Raw genomic sequence first — 14,724 nt, 5'->3', positions numbered from 1 at the left:
TCTAAGAACATTGCCAGGCACATAAAATACCTTCGTGTGAAATTTCATAAAAATCGACCCAGTCGTTTTCGAGTCCATAGGGAACAAACTAACCTAGATACACAGAGTTCCTTTTATATAATACTACAGATAAAGATAATGCCACAGATAGCAGTAGCAGCAATTACAAATATAAATGTTTAGCATTAAAAGAGATATAGGTCATTTGAGTCTGCCTAGTGTATGTATTTTGGGGCTTATTATAGTGCTAAGTTTATTTATTGTTTCATTTTTTTAACTTTAAAACATGTCTGTCTTGATTATTATAATATTTTTTTCTTTTATCCTCCTCCTCCTCCTCCTCCTCCTCGTTCTGTATTATTATCCACATTCATTTTTCGCAGGCTTATCCATAATGTTCATATGGTCGACGCAATCTAGATTTAAACTGCTTAGAAAAGTAGAGAAAGGATGAGGGGACAAAACGGGAAGAAATAGAGTTATCTGTCCCTTAATTTAGATTCAGAGTTAAAAAAGGTAGTTCAAGACCAAACTTCTATCTTTCCATCATCAACACTCTGATCCCCGTCTGGCATTAATTGAAATGAATGGCTCTCATCTTGAGGAGGCTCCAAGTTTTGACAAACTTCTGGGCTTGACCTTTACTCCTGATCTGAGATGGAACACGTACATCAAATTCATTGCCAGGGCTGCTGGAAAAATGGTGGGATTGTTCTACCGTTCCAATAGATATCCCACTCCTAATGCAATTCTCTACATGTTTAAGAGCCAAGTACGTCCAAGAATGGAGTACTGTTGCCACATCTGGGCAGGAGCTGCTAGAAGCAGCTTATCCTTCCTTGACAGAGTTCAAAATAGACTTCATAGCCTAGTGGGGGATGCTCTTTTCTCTTCCCTGGAACCTCTTTCCCACAGAAGCAACATCGCGAGCCTGTCTCTGCTTTCATGGCAAGTGCTCATCTGAACTCCAATCTATGATCCCCCACTTGTCTGACTTTCACAAAAAACACTCGTCTAGTTGAAACCACTATCAATAATTTCCCCCACTCTTTATCTGTGCCTAAACCTAAACGTAGATTCCATGAACAAAGCTTCTTGCTTAGAACTGCACGCCTGTGGAACTCTGTTCAGTTTTCCTGCTTTCCAACTGACTACAATATGATCGTCTTCAAGTCCAACGTGAACAAATTCTGGATGAACCATCCCCTTAAGTAATCAAATTTACCAAATTTCCACTACTAACGATGACTGACATGTTCTTGACCACTGTTCCCTCATTAACCCTTATCCTCGAGTGACATCCAGGCCTTGATAAGTGGTTAGTCCTTTGTAAAAAAAAAATGTTATTTCAATATAAATGCATACATCTGTTTTCCATCATAACCTTTATGTCGTTATCACCGGCAAAAATGACGACCAGCTAATGCTTTATGATTTGGGAAAAAATATACAAGTCAAAGGGTGCCAAGTCTAGCGAATAATGTAGATGGGGAAAAAATTTGAATACACCACAAACGTAAATTATTGCCATGGCAGCCACTAAGACGTGGGTTGATGCATTGTTTTGGTGTAAGAGTATTCCTCTGGTGAATATTCCTAGCCTTTTTTTAATTGATTACTTGCTATAGGCGCTTCAGCTCTGCAGAATAATGTTACCCAGTCACTCTGGCACTTTTGAAGATATTCGATTAGCATGACATCTTGGGAAAATATTACCTTTTGAAATAATAAATGTCTACAGTTGATAATATTAAGAAAAAAATATACTCTCCCTTTTTTATAAGGGAGTCCCTCCTTATCAAGATCTGAAGGCCACTCGAGGATAAAGTATAATGAATGTAAGGTGGGCACTGAGATAACACCATAGGGATCATTTGTGATGAAAATTAGGACGAATTTGATTATTTAAGGAGGCGTCTCAAGAAGAACTGGTTTACATTGTACTTGAAAATGACCGTGTTGTAGTCACCTTGAAAGCATACTTGCGGAACAGAGTCCCAAAGGCAGGCAGTTGTAGAAAAGAAATTTTGTTCATGAAATTGCCATTTAGATTTAGGCGCTCATAGAGAGTGACGGACATTCTTGATAGTGGTTTTAGCTAGACGAGTGTTCCTTTGTTGAAAGTTTGCAGGGGGCATAAATTGATGTTCAAATAAGCATTTGCCATTAAAATAACGAATGGTCATTACCAGCTAACCATTCTTTAAATGAATAACACGGATATGTCTCTTACAGTAAAAGTAATTGTGATTCTTCAAGTCAATAAAAATCCATGCTACTTGCAGGGGTACTCGGCATTGCCCGGGTGTTTGGAGGTGTGTGTGTGTGGGGGGGGGGTAGGGGGATAAATCAAAACAAAATGGAAAATAAAGAATAAGCGAACGTAATACCCCTGTTTAAATATTATTAAAAAAAATCAGCCAACATGATGCAAAATAAAGAATCTTAAAAAAATCGGGAAAACAAAAACAAAAAACAGCGAACGTGATGGAAAAAAAAAACGAACCAAAAATGGCATAAATAATCTTGTTTCAATATTAAAACTTTAAAAATAAAAAAAAAATCTCTAATATCTAGGCTCAAATGCGCAATCTTAAGATAACGATGCTTCTACTATACCGACTGGTCTATAGTCGTGTGAGCGAAATTAGGTCGTTTTTTTTTATATTTAAACTAATTCAAGAAAGAACGTTTTTGTGCATACGTGTTTGGCTAAATTGTCATGAAGGAACGATTTTTTGCTACCCCTCCCTGTAGGAAAGTGCTAAGTTGAGGGTGAAGGAATTAATGTTTTCGGCCAATTTTTCTATATTTGTCGTCCAATGGGCCGAACTTCAAAATAATATCAATTTCGTGAAAATCCGTCCCCACTGTCGAAAGTTTTTGTGAGACATACATACATACATACATACATGATGATTGCAACGTCTTGTCAGACGAGTGCCACTCCCTCAGACATTTAAAATCCATGAGCCCAAATGTCTAAGGGAGTATCTATACAAATCTGATGTTTCAGAGTCTTAGCTTTGTACGACAGCTAAGTCTCTCTCTCGGTTCAAAATGTTGAGATCCAGCAACAAGCAAGAGCAAGATAGCCAGCAACAAATTAAACTGTAGACCAGCTTAATGCGGGTACTGGTCTTCCACTTTATGGTTTTTTAAATCAGAGATTTGCTTCTCCTAGAAAGGTTGCCTTCACCACGGCTTACGGGAGCCCTCTCTACTCCAACACACACATACATACACACAAACACACATGGTGCTAGTTGGCCGTTGACCCAGAAAAAGAGTTCATTCGCCCTTTGGAAGGTCTTGTTTTTAATCCTTCAGAGAGACTAGCTGCCCTCCTCACCAAACAAGTCTGGTGAGGGAACCAGTTTAGTCGCCGGTGACCCGACCATGAGGCAGGTAGTACTGGGTTACATGGTACCAGTAGCATATGACATGACCTGACACATACATACATACATACATGCATACATACATTTAAACAGATTTTTGCCTTTTATATTATAGTTTATGCTGTTTAATTGACAAGGTAACATAATTTGATTTTGGAACAATTCATTTTAAAAAGAGTAAATTCGAAATTCCTTTTTTTATCCTTTTTACTTTAGCAACATATGATTAAATGACTAAGCACTACTCACCATTTTTGCTGATCAGATAATCTCATTTTTTTTAAATGTGTGTGAAAGGTGATAACGTACGTACAAACATGAAATGGGTATCATTATAGAGATTAGTGGATATGTTTACTGGTATAAATATTTGTTAAAATGCTCAGATAAATCTGGCATTATATTGTAAACAGGAAACATTCCCAGCAAGGTGGCCACAAAGAGTTTAAATGTTTGTCCTTTCTTTTATAAGCTAAAATTCGTAAGAAAGGAATTTTTTTTTTACATGGAAATCACCACTTATCAAGGCCCAGAAGCCACTCGGATATAAGGGTTATTGCGTGTACACTTATCAATGGGATAATATCGTAGTAATCGTTTGTATTGGAGATTTGATAAAGTGTCTTACTTAAGGGGCGGTTCATCAGGAATTTGTTTATGTTGGACTTGAAGACATCCAAGTTGTCGTCAGGTGGAAAACCTATTTTGTTTCATCTTCCTTCAGTCGAAGTTCTCAGAAATCAAGCACTCCCCACCCTTCCCGGGGATAACACTTGATCTATATATAAGATACATAGATATTCAAATTTCTTTTTTTTTTTTAAATTATATTTTCACCCCAAACAAGGCAAATTGCCACTTTGGTGTAGGGGGCTACTATCAGGGGCAACAACTACTGGAGTGCTATGTAGGGATTTGGGCAGCAAGATGTCGGTTCACGTTACAATGTTCCATTAAAGTTCTTTATCATACAAATGCTGAGTAAAGAAGTTAAGAACATCATTTTCCTCTTCCTAATTGATCATTATAGCATGTTAAAATATATATTTCTTTTTGGATTCCAAAACAAAAATCCATCTAGTCTGGTGGAGTATCCAGCTTCATGTTGCTACTTGAGGTAACATTACTTGAAGACTGCGCACCATTCCTCATAAAAGCCAGTGTTGGTTAGCCATATCAAGGAGATTCTAGTTGGACTGCGAATACTATGTGATTTTGAATATTTGGTTCGAGTTTACTTCTAGGGAAAAGTATTCACGTGCAAAGTTGTCCTGACAAATCCCTGTACAAACCTTAGACACTCAAGGATAATGTCTAGTAGGTATAGTCGGATGTAATGTTAGAAATACCACAGAGAAAATGACATTTCTCACCGGTCTTTGCAGAAGACTGAACGAGACAGGACACGTTTTCAAGATTAGCAAACACCATCCTAAATAATTAAGCAATGTGTTTAAGACAAATTTCTCTCGTTTATCCCCCTTTTTTCTTTTCTTAACTTTGCTGCTTACAAGACAATTACAGCAAAAGAAAATTATTCATCTTCGAGCGTCCTGTTGTTGATTAATTAAATACTTCAGAAGCATGTCAAATAGATGTTACCGATAACGAAATGACCTCAGTTCTTGGAGGCATAGCACACATGCACAATGGACGCTGTGTTATTTTGAGTTGATTGAAATATGAAGCACTGAATTACTTTTCTGGAAGGTTAGTGACTATATAGAAACCGACTCTCTGACCACTTTTAGGCTATGTAACTGCTAGTTATACTCTATTTTTTTCTCAAATCATTCTAAGAACTGTACTGACTGATAGAGTATTTATCTGGACAAATCTTTTGGTTGTTTTGTTTACGGCATATCAACTCTTTTTGAGATTATTTAATGCTTAATTCAACAGAACGTGCTAAATGAAAGTTTCATAAGTTTTTTATAAAAATGCTGGCCAACTTTTTCAATGAAAAAATATATTATTTCTGTCAGTACGAAATTAATTCAATCAAAAATTAATTAAAAAATAAAAACAATTTCAATAAAAAATTAATTGAAATATAAACATAATATTCTTACATAATTATTGGACAAAACTTCTAGAAAATTGAAATTCAAATCAAGAAAAAAAACATTCATTGTAAGGTAAGTTTCATGAATAAATATTTATTTTTTATAATAACAAACAGTTAATAGCAACCAAAATTAAAAAAAAAAAAAACCGAACAATTTTATGTTTTGTTTTCTCTTTTTATAGTTTGTTTGGTTCAAATCAAAATAAATGTTTAGATTCTTTTTATAATCAATCAATGGTAGCAGACCAGGAGCAAATTTTCGTGGCTGGAGATTTTGAATACACTTCCTTTCTGGCTTGTCTCATCAAAAGTTAGTTCTCAGTCACTTGACGGAGTTCATAAAAGGTTAAACCGGCAACACACCCTTTCTTTTTCTTCCTAGAACTTGGACTGACAACAACTCCATGTGGAACGAATCTGTCCCTCTCCCGCTAACGTCTCTCTTGAGACTCAACAGAATTTAACGGCCTTCGGACTCTAGGTTCAACAAAGACATGAATACAATGAATCCAACATGGCTATTTCTGCACATGGAAATCAATGCGGTACACACACAAACAAACTAATACTCCTGGTGAACCAAGTGCTAAAGAGATCCAGACAATTGCACTTAAGAGAACAGCGAGGATACTAAAAAGAGCTCTCGGTTGGTTTCAATAAAAAGCAGGTCAATGTTGGCAGCTGGTTTGGCTGTCACATACCCAGCATTACAGTCTTCAAAGAAAGAAAATGAAAGTTAGGGAAACTCTTTCCACAAGTAACCCGTTCTCTATACAAGTCAAACTAACGTAGTTAATCAATAAAGCGGTTTTTAGATGTTAGAATAAAACTTCTTTTCTTATTCTACAAATATTTTTTTTTCTTTATGATTTTTTTGTATTAGGTTTAACGCATTCAACGTTCTGTCACGTTCCAACGTTTTCCGTAAACCACCTGGACGATTTCAACGATATCACGATCCTTATACTGCATGAGTACTGATAGTTTTATGCTACTAAATGTTAGACCTTCAAGCGATCTCTCTTGTTCGCCAGTATAGTATACTGATTCATGCCTATTCCCATATGGGATCCTATTGTATTGAAGTTCATGCCGTGACCTTAGTTTTATATGCCCTTGGCTTCTTGATCCTGTCCTTTGTTTAGAGTTGTTTAGTAAACAATACATTGGCCGGTGGTTCGGCAAACACTGGACAAGCTTCATGGCAAAGTGCTTACAAAATGCCGGATAATTTTGCATAAATGCATAAATTTTACTTAAGTATAAATGACAAGCTTTGAACTCTGATTCACCTCTTAATTAAATTATGTAAATGACGATAGCCCAAAACAAGAAGATGGATCCATAATTAAGTATTTATTCATATAGTAAACACGAAGAATATCCATCTCAAAAGCGGTAAAATTAATTTCACAAACAGAACAGTTTTGCTTCACTTTTATTCCCCCTTACAAAGATTAAAATCAAGATATAATGGTACTAAAGCTTATGTCTAGAATACTTATTCTGATTTTAATTGAAATCCATTAAATGATTTTAATTATACAAAATGCTTAAAATTTAAGGCTTGAAGAGTCTTAAGAAGAAACTGAAATTCATGGAATTTTGCTTAATTGCTGTCTGATGACTATGGAGCAACTTCAATTCAAATCTGAACAAGTGAAGCATATATGGTCCCCCGGGAGTGCACAATTAACGAGGCATAAAAAAATGACTAAGTTCAGCAGCTGTCCCCACCCTATTTAGCTCCAAAAGTCCCCAGGTGATGTTAAATCCTGGTAAAAATGAACAAACGGTGCAGTTTTAGGCCTTAACATTTGTAAATTTGAGTTTTGCGCCATGTAAAAAAGGAAATGATTAAGTCCATCATTTGCCCCCCCCCATTTAGCCCCAAAAGTCCCCAAGGCCTTAACATATTTAAATTTGAGTTCAGTACCACGCAAAATTGCTAAATAGACATACATGGAAAATTTTGGACAAATATGGTAAAATAGTCCCAAAAATGGAGTTATCGCGAAGTATAAATAAACAAAATTATACAGAAATCAGTTAGTTACAACTTTTCAGGAAGTTTTATAAAAATCCAAGGCATCAATTTTTTAATAAGCACAAAAGTGTCAATTTAAGCCATTTTAACCCGAAAGGCACCCCTAGAGGGGGGGGGGGGGCACCAGAGTTTTCCCGGAAAATCCGTTCTGTTACTTTTTTAATCATATCATGTTTAATGTTTGTGCAAAATTTCAAAAAATTCCAAGGCGTAGTTATTAAGAAAAGTGCGGACAGACGAACGGACGAACGGACAAGGGTGAATTTACAGGTTCACTCTCCTTTTGTCGGGGGACCAAAAAGATTAAATTTTCAAATTGGATTTTATGGCCATATTATAACCTCCTAAACCTCTTATAAAATACTCCAAAGAAACTGAAGTTTGGGGAATAGTTATTAATAGTTATTAATTGTTGTTTTATACCAAGTGTTACATCTTTTAAAAAATCGGAGGTACCTAAATTTTCATAAAGTTTCCACACCCTTTTTTTTTTTTTTACCTATTTTGCATAAAAGTAAACATAGTCCACATTTTGACCATTTACGCCTACCAGCCGTTGTTCCAAAATTCCTAATGACCGATTAATTACTTTCAAAGTTGAATCCTATGCATACAAATATACAAACATATAGGCATACCTAACTTTACATATAGATAGAGATGCGAGTCATTGTGAAAATAACACTTGAGATGAGAACGGTAGTATGGAATACAAACCAATGATTGATTATAAAACAAAATGCATGCAGACACGTAGGCATTTTAAAAATCTGTTCGGTTTTGTTTTTTGGAATAAAGATTTTTTTTTTCTCAGTTGTAATATGAAACGAGTATGTTGTCACACGTTTCTATACAAGAAAACACCTGAGACTTTGTCTCTTTACAATGAAATATATTTCCTTGTCATTTTTCCGATTCCGATAGACAGGTGGAAAGAAGAATGACAAATTTTGTAAGTCTTTCAATGCAACCTCGACGTACATATCCCCGACAAACCAGCTTAGCAATAAGATCTCACCCTTTCACTGTTGATGTCCCTAAATGCCAGAAAGCTTTCTATTCTAATAGTTTCTTCCCTTTCTGCTACCTGCTTCCCTGGCTGTACTGATATGCAGAAGTCAAAATGTAACATAAAAGATATCTCGTTAATCTTTCCTAGACATGGCCCCAAATAGTAGCCCCTTACGTCCAACTGGTGATATGCTTTGTAAGGGGTGAACAGGAGTATAAAAACAAAAAACAACAATAACAACAAAAAACACACACACAAAATTAGTTGCATCTAGTAGGTGATAACCTTTTTCTCTTCCTTGCAGCCTCTTTCCCATAGAAGAGACGTTGCGAGCCTGTCCCTGCTCTATCGCTATCTTCATGGCAAGTGTTCGTCTGAGCTCCAATCTCACCTTGCTAACCTTCACAAAAAACACTCATCTAGCCAAAATCACTGTCAATAAATTTCCCCACTTTCTATCTAAATATCGATTCCATGAACAAAGCTTCTTCTCTAGAACTGCCCGCCTGTGGAACTGTTTCGCTGGTCTGCTTTCCAGCTGACTACAATATCATTATCTTCAAATGCAACATAAACAATTTCTTGTTCAGCCGTCCTTCTAAATAATTTAATTATATCAAATTACTTTTATGAACGATTATTATGCAACTGTCCCAATTACTACAATACACATATTAACTCTTATCCTTGAGTGTCTTCCTTGCCTTGATCTGTGGTTATCCCTTTGTAAAAAAAAAAAAAAAAGAAAATCACATGTAAATTGATTTTCAGAACAATTAGAATACTAACATGAACCATGATTTTGTGTGCATTGCACAGGTCATTATCGTCCACTCATTGTCTTCATCCGCACTTGATGCCTGACTCAAACATAAACTGCAATGTCGTGCATATTACTTTGATTGCTGCTAAGTCTCATTCATTCATTTCATATGAATCAAATGATTTTTGTTGGCATTCGTTTCCCCGATATCTTTCCAGTTAGAATTCCTTCTAGAGAGACATTGAGTACTTACGGGAGGGACAGCGTGAAGGTTGCTAACTCTTGAATCGAAAGTCATGTTTGATTTCAGAAGAGTTTCCGATAACTAGCTATTCTGTACAAGTCCTGGAGATGAAGAGTTTTCGGTGGGTAGCTGTTCTGTATAAGTCTCTGGCTTTAAAATTTTGCAAGCAAAGAGCAAGTGGGCAAGAAATAATTATGTGCAGGAATGCTAAAAGATTCAATTTTTTTAATGGGCAATTTTGATTTCTGATTGCTTGCTAGCAGAACATAAATCCATTTGATTGGTCATCTCCTATCACCAGTGTCTATAATAGAACCTTCCAACTTTCCTTAATTATATCCTCTTATTATAGAGGATGAGTCTCCTTGCTGGTTCGGTTTCTTAGAGAGTATGTAGAAAATATCAGTCAAGAATCCATTCATTCAACACGGGTAGGGCCAGGAACTGGCCCAGTATCTGTTGAACTAAGGTACACTGCCTTGGTATCATCTAAGTCGTCCACTTTCTAAACCTCGCAACCTGGCTTTTGAGAGGGGTAAGTTTGTTGCTTACTGCCTGAGGCGCCCCCACCAGGGAATACTGACGGGGATGCAAATGCAATTTTTGTTATACAAGAGTGCCCTGTCTTTAGGAGAGCCTGCTTTACATCCGCACATTCTGGACATTGTTTCACATCTTGCTGAGGTGGGCAGCAACCGAAATATCTACACTCTTATTATATCGAAAATATAGCAACACTACCATTTCTAATTATTATTTTATTATTTATATGTATTATGTTATTGTTTGTATGCATTATGTTATTATTTATATGTATTGTGTTAATATTTATATGTATTGTGTTAATATTTATATGTATTATGTTATTGTTTGCATGTATCATGTTATTGTTTGTATGTATCATGTTATTGTTTGTATGTATTATTTTATCATTTATATGTATTATGTTATCTGTTTGTATGTATTATGTTATTATTTATATCTATTATGTTAATGTTTGTATGTATTATGTTAGTGTTTGTATGAATAATGTTATTGTTTGTATGTATTATGTTATTGTTTGTATGTATTATGTTATTGTTTGTATGTATTATGTTATTGTTTGTATGTATTATGTTATTGTTTGTATGTATTATATTATTGTTTGTATGTATTATTTTATCATTTATATGTATTATGTTATCTGTTTGTATGTATTATGTTATTGTTTGAATGTATTATGTTATTGTTTGTATGTATTATTTTATCATTTATATGTATTATGTTATCTGTTTGTATGTATTATGTTATTGTTTGTATGTATTATGTTATTGTTTGTATGTATTATGTTGTTGTTTGTATGTATTATGTTGTTGTTTGTATGTATTATGTTATTGTTTGTATGTATTATTTTATCATTTATATGTATTATGTTATCTGTTTGTATGTATTATGTTATTGTTTGTATGTATTATGTTATTGTTTGTATGTATTATGTTGTTGTTTGTATGTATTATGTTGTTGTTTGTATGTATTATGTTATTGTTTGTATGTATTATTTTATCATTTATATGTATTATGTTATCTATTTGTATGTATTATGTTATTATTTATATCTATTATGTTAATGTTTGTATGTATTATGTTAGTGTTTGTATGTATTATGTTATTGTTTGTATGTATTATTTTATCATTTATATGTATTATGTTATCTGTTTGTATGTATTATGTTATTGTTTGTATGTATAATGTTATTGTTTGTATGTATTATGTTATTGTTTGTATGTATTATGTTATTGTTTGTATGTATTATGTTATTGTTTGTATGTATTATGTTATTATTTATATGTATTATGTTATTATTTATATGTATTATGTTATTGTTTGTATGTATTATGTTATTATTTATATCTATTATGTTATTGTTTGTATGTATTATGTTAGTGTTTGTATGTATAATGTTATTGTTTGTATGTATTATGTTAGTGTTTGTATGTATAATGTTATTGTTTGTATGTATAATGTTATTGTTTGTATGTATTATGTTAGTGTTTGTATGTATAATGTTATTATTTGTATGTATTATGTTATTGTTTGTATGCATTATGTTATTGCTTGTATGTATTATGTTATTGTTTGTATGTATTATGTTATTATTTATATGTATTATGTTATTGTTTATATGTATTATGGTATTATTTATATGTATTATGGTATTGTTTGTATGTATTATGTTATTTTTTGTATGTATTATGTTATTGTTTGTATGCATTATGTTATTGTTTGTATGTATAATGTTATTGTTTGTATGCATTATGTTATTGTTTGTATGCATTATATCATTGTTGTATGTATTATGTTATTGTTTGTATGTATTATGTTATTATTTATTTGTATTATGTTATTATTTATATGTATTATGTTATTGTTTGTATGTATTATGTTAGTGTTTGTATGTATAATGCTATTGTTTGTATGTATTATTTTATTATTTATATGTATTATGTTATTATTTACATGTTTTATGTTATTGTTTGTATGTATTATGTGATGGTTTGTATGTATTATTTTATTATTGATATGTATTATATTATTGTTTGTATGTATTATTTAATTATTTATATGTATTATGTTATTGTTTGTATGTATTATTTTATTATTTATATGTATTATGTTATTGTTTGTATGTATGATTTTATTATTTATATGTATTATGTTATTGTTGATATGTATTATGTTATTATTTATATGTATTATGTCATTGTTTGTATGTAATATTTTATTATTTATATGTATTATGTTACAATTTATATGTATTATGCTATTATTTTTATGTATTATGATATTGTTTGTATGTACTATTTTATTATTTATATATTTTATGTTATTGTTTGTATGTATTATGCTATTGTTAATATGTATCATGTTATTGTTTGTATGTATTATTTTATTATTTATATGTATTATGTTATTATTTATATATATTATATAATTGTTTTTTTGTATTATTTAATAACTTATATGTGTTATGTTATTGTTTGTATGTAATATGCTAATGTTTGTATGTATTATTTTATTATTTATATGTATTATGTTATTGTTTGTATATATTATTTTATTATTTGTATGTATTATGTTATTGCTTTATGTATTATGTTATTATTTATACGTATTATGTTATGGCTTGTATATATTATGTTATTATTTATATGTATTATGCTATTATTTGTATGAATTATGTCATTATTTATAAGTATTATGTTATTATTTATATGTATTATGTTATTGTTTGTATATATATTGTTATTGCTTGTATGTATTATGTTATTATTTATATGTATTATGTTATTGTTTGTATGTATTATGTTATTGCATGTATGTATTACGATATTATTTATATGTATTGTGGTATTATTTATATGTATTATGTTATTATTTATAAGTATTATGTTATTATTTATATGTATTATGTTTTTGCTTGTATGTATTATGTTATTGTTTTTATGTGTTATGTTATTGTTTGTAATTATTATGTTATTGTTTGTATGTGTTATGTCATTGTTTGTATGTATTATGTTATTGTTTGTATGTATTATGTTATTGTTTATATGTATTATGTTATTGTTTATATGTATTATGTTATTTTTTCGTATGTTTTTTGTTATTTTTTTTATGTAATATTTAATTTTTATATATATATTATGTTATTGTTTGTATGTATTATGTTATTATGTATATGTATTATGTTATTATTTATATGTATTATGTTATTGTTTGTATGCATTATGTTATTGTTTATATGTATTATGTTATTGTTTATATGTATTATGTTATTGTTTGTATGTATTATTTTATTATTAATACGTAATATTATTGTTTGTATGTATTATTTTATTATTTATACATATTATGTTATTGTTTGTATGTATCATGTTATTGTTTGTATGTATCATGTTATTGTTTGTATGTATTATGTTATTGTTTGTATGTATTATGTTATTGTTTGTATGTATTTTTTGTTATTTATATGAATTATGTTATTGCTGGCATGTAATATTTTATTATATATATGCATTATGTTATTGTTTGTATGTATTATTTTATTATTTATATGCATTATGCTATTGTCTGTATGTATTATTATATTATTTATATGTATTATTATATTATTTATAAGTATTATGTTATTGTTTTTATGTATTATGTTATTGTTTGTATATATTATTTTATTATTTATATGTATTATGTTATTGTTTTTATGTATTATTTTATTGTTATTGTTTGTATGTAATATTTTATCATTTATATGTATTATGTTATTGTTTGTATGCATTAACATATTGTTATTGTTTGTATGTATTATGTTATTATTTATATGTATTATTTTATTATGTGTATGTATTATTTTATTATTTGTATGTATTATTTTATTATTTGTATGTATTATGTTATTGTATCTATGTATTATTTTATTATTTATATGTATTATGTTCTTGTTTGTATGTATTATGGTATTATTTGAATGTAATTTGTTATTATGTATAAGTATTATGTTATTATTTATATGTATTATGTTATTATTTATATGTATTATGTTATTGCTTGTATGTATTATGTTATTGTGTGAATGTATTATTTTATTATTTATATATATTATGTTATTGTTTGTATGTATTATGCTATTATTTATATGTATTATGTCATTGTTATTATGTATTATTTTAGTATTTATATATATTATGTTATTGTTTGTATGTATTATTTTATTATTTGTATGTATTATGTTATTGCTTGTATGTATTATTTTATTATTTATATATATTATGTTATTGTTTGTATGTATTATGTTATTGTTTGTATGTATTATGTCATTATTTATATGTATTATGTTATTATTTATTTATATTATGTTATTGTTTGTATGTATTATTTTATTATATGCATTATATTATTTTTTGTATGTATTATGTTAGTGTATGTATTTATGTTATTCCTTGTATGTATTATGTTATTGTTTGTATGTTTTGTTTTTTTTATTTATGTATAGTATGCTATTGTTTGTATGTATTATTTTATTATATGCATTATATAATTGGTTGTATGTATAATGTTATTGTTTGTATGTATTCTTTTATTATTTATATGAATTATGTTATTGTTTGTATTATTATTTTATTATATGAATTACGTTATTGTTTGTATGTATGATG

General features: G+C 30.2%; 1 protein-coding gene across 1 annotated transcript in view; it reads right to left on the bottom strand.

Annotated features, from left to right (window-relative positions):
* Positions 1-14,724, bottom strand: part of LOC145247430 (rap guanine nucleotide exchange factor 4-like) — a 1,873,173-nt gene that overhangs the window by 1,500,293 nt on the left and 358,156 nt on the right. The window lies entirely within an intron of this gene.

This window comes from Euprymna scolopes, chromosome 25 (assembly GCF_053919585.1).
Source record: "Euprymna scolopes isolate OS-2025 chromosome 25, ASM5391958v1, whole genome shotgun sequence".
In the NCBI taxonomy this organism is placed as follows: Eukaryota; Metazoa; Mollusca; class Cephalopoda; order Sepiida; family Sepiolidae; genus Euprymna; species Euprymna scolopes.
The sequence above is the reverse complement of the archived record's forward strand: the minus strand, read 5'-3'. Positions and strand labels throughout refer to the sequence as shown.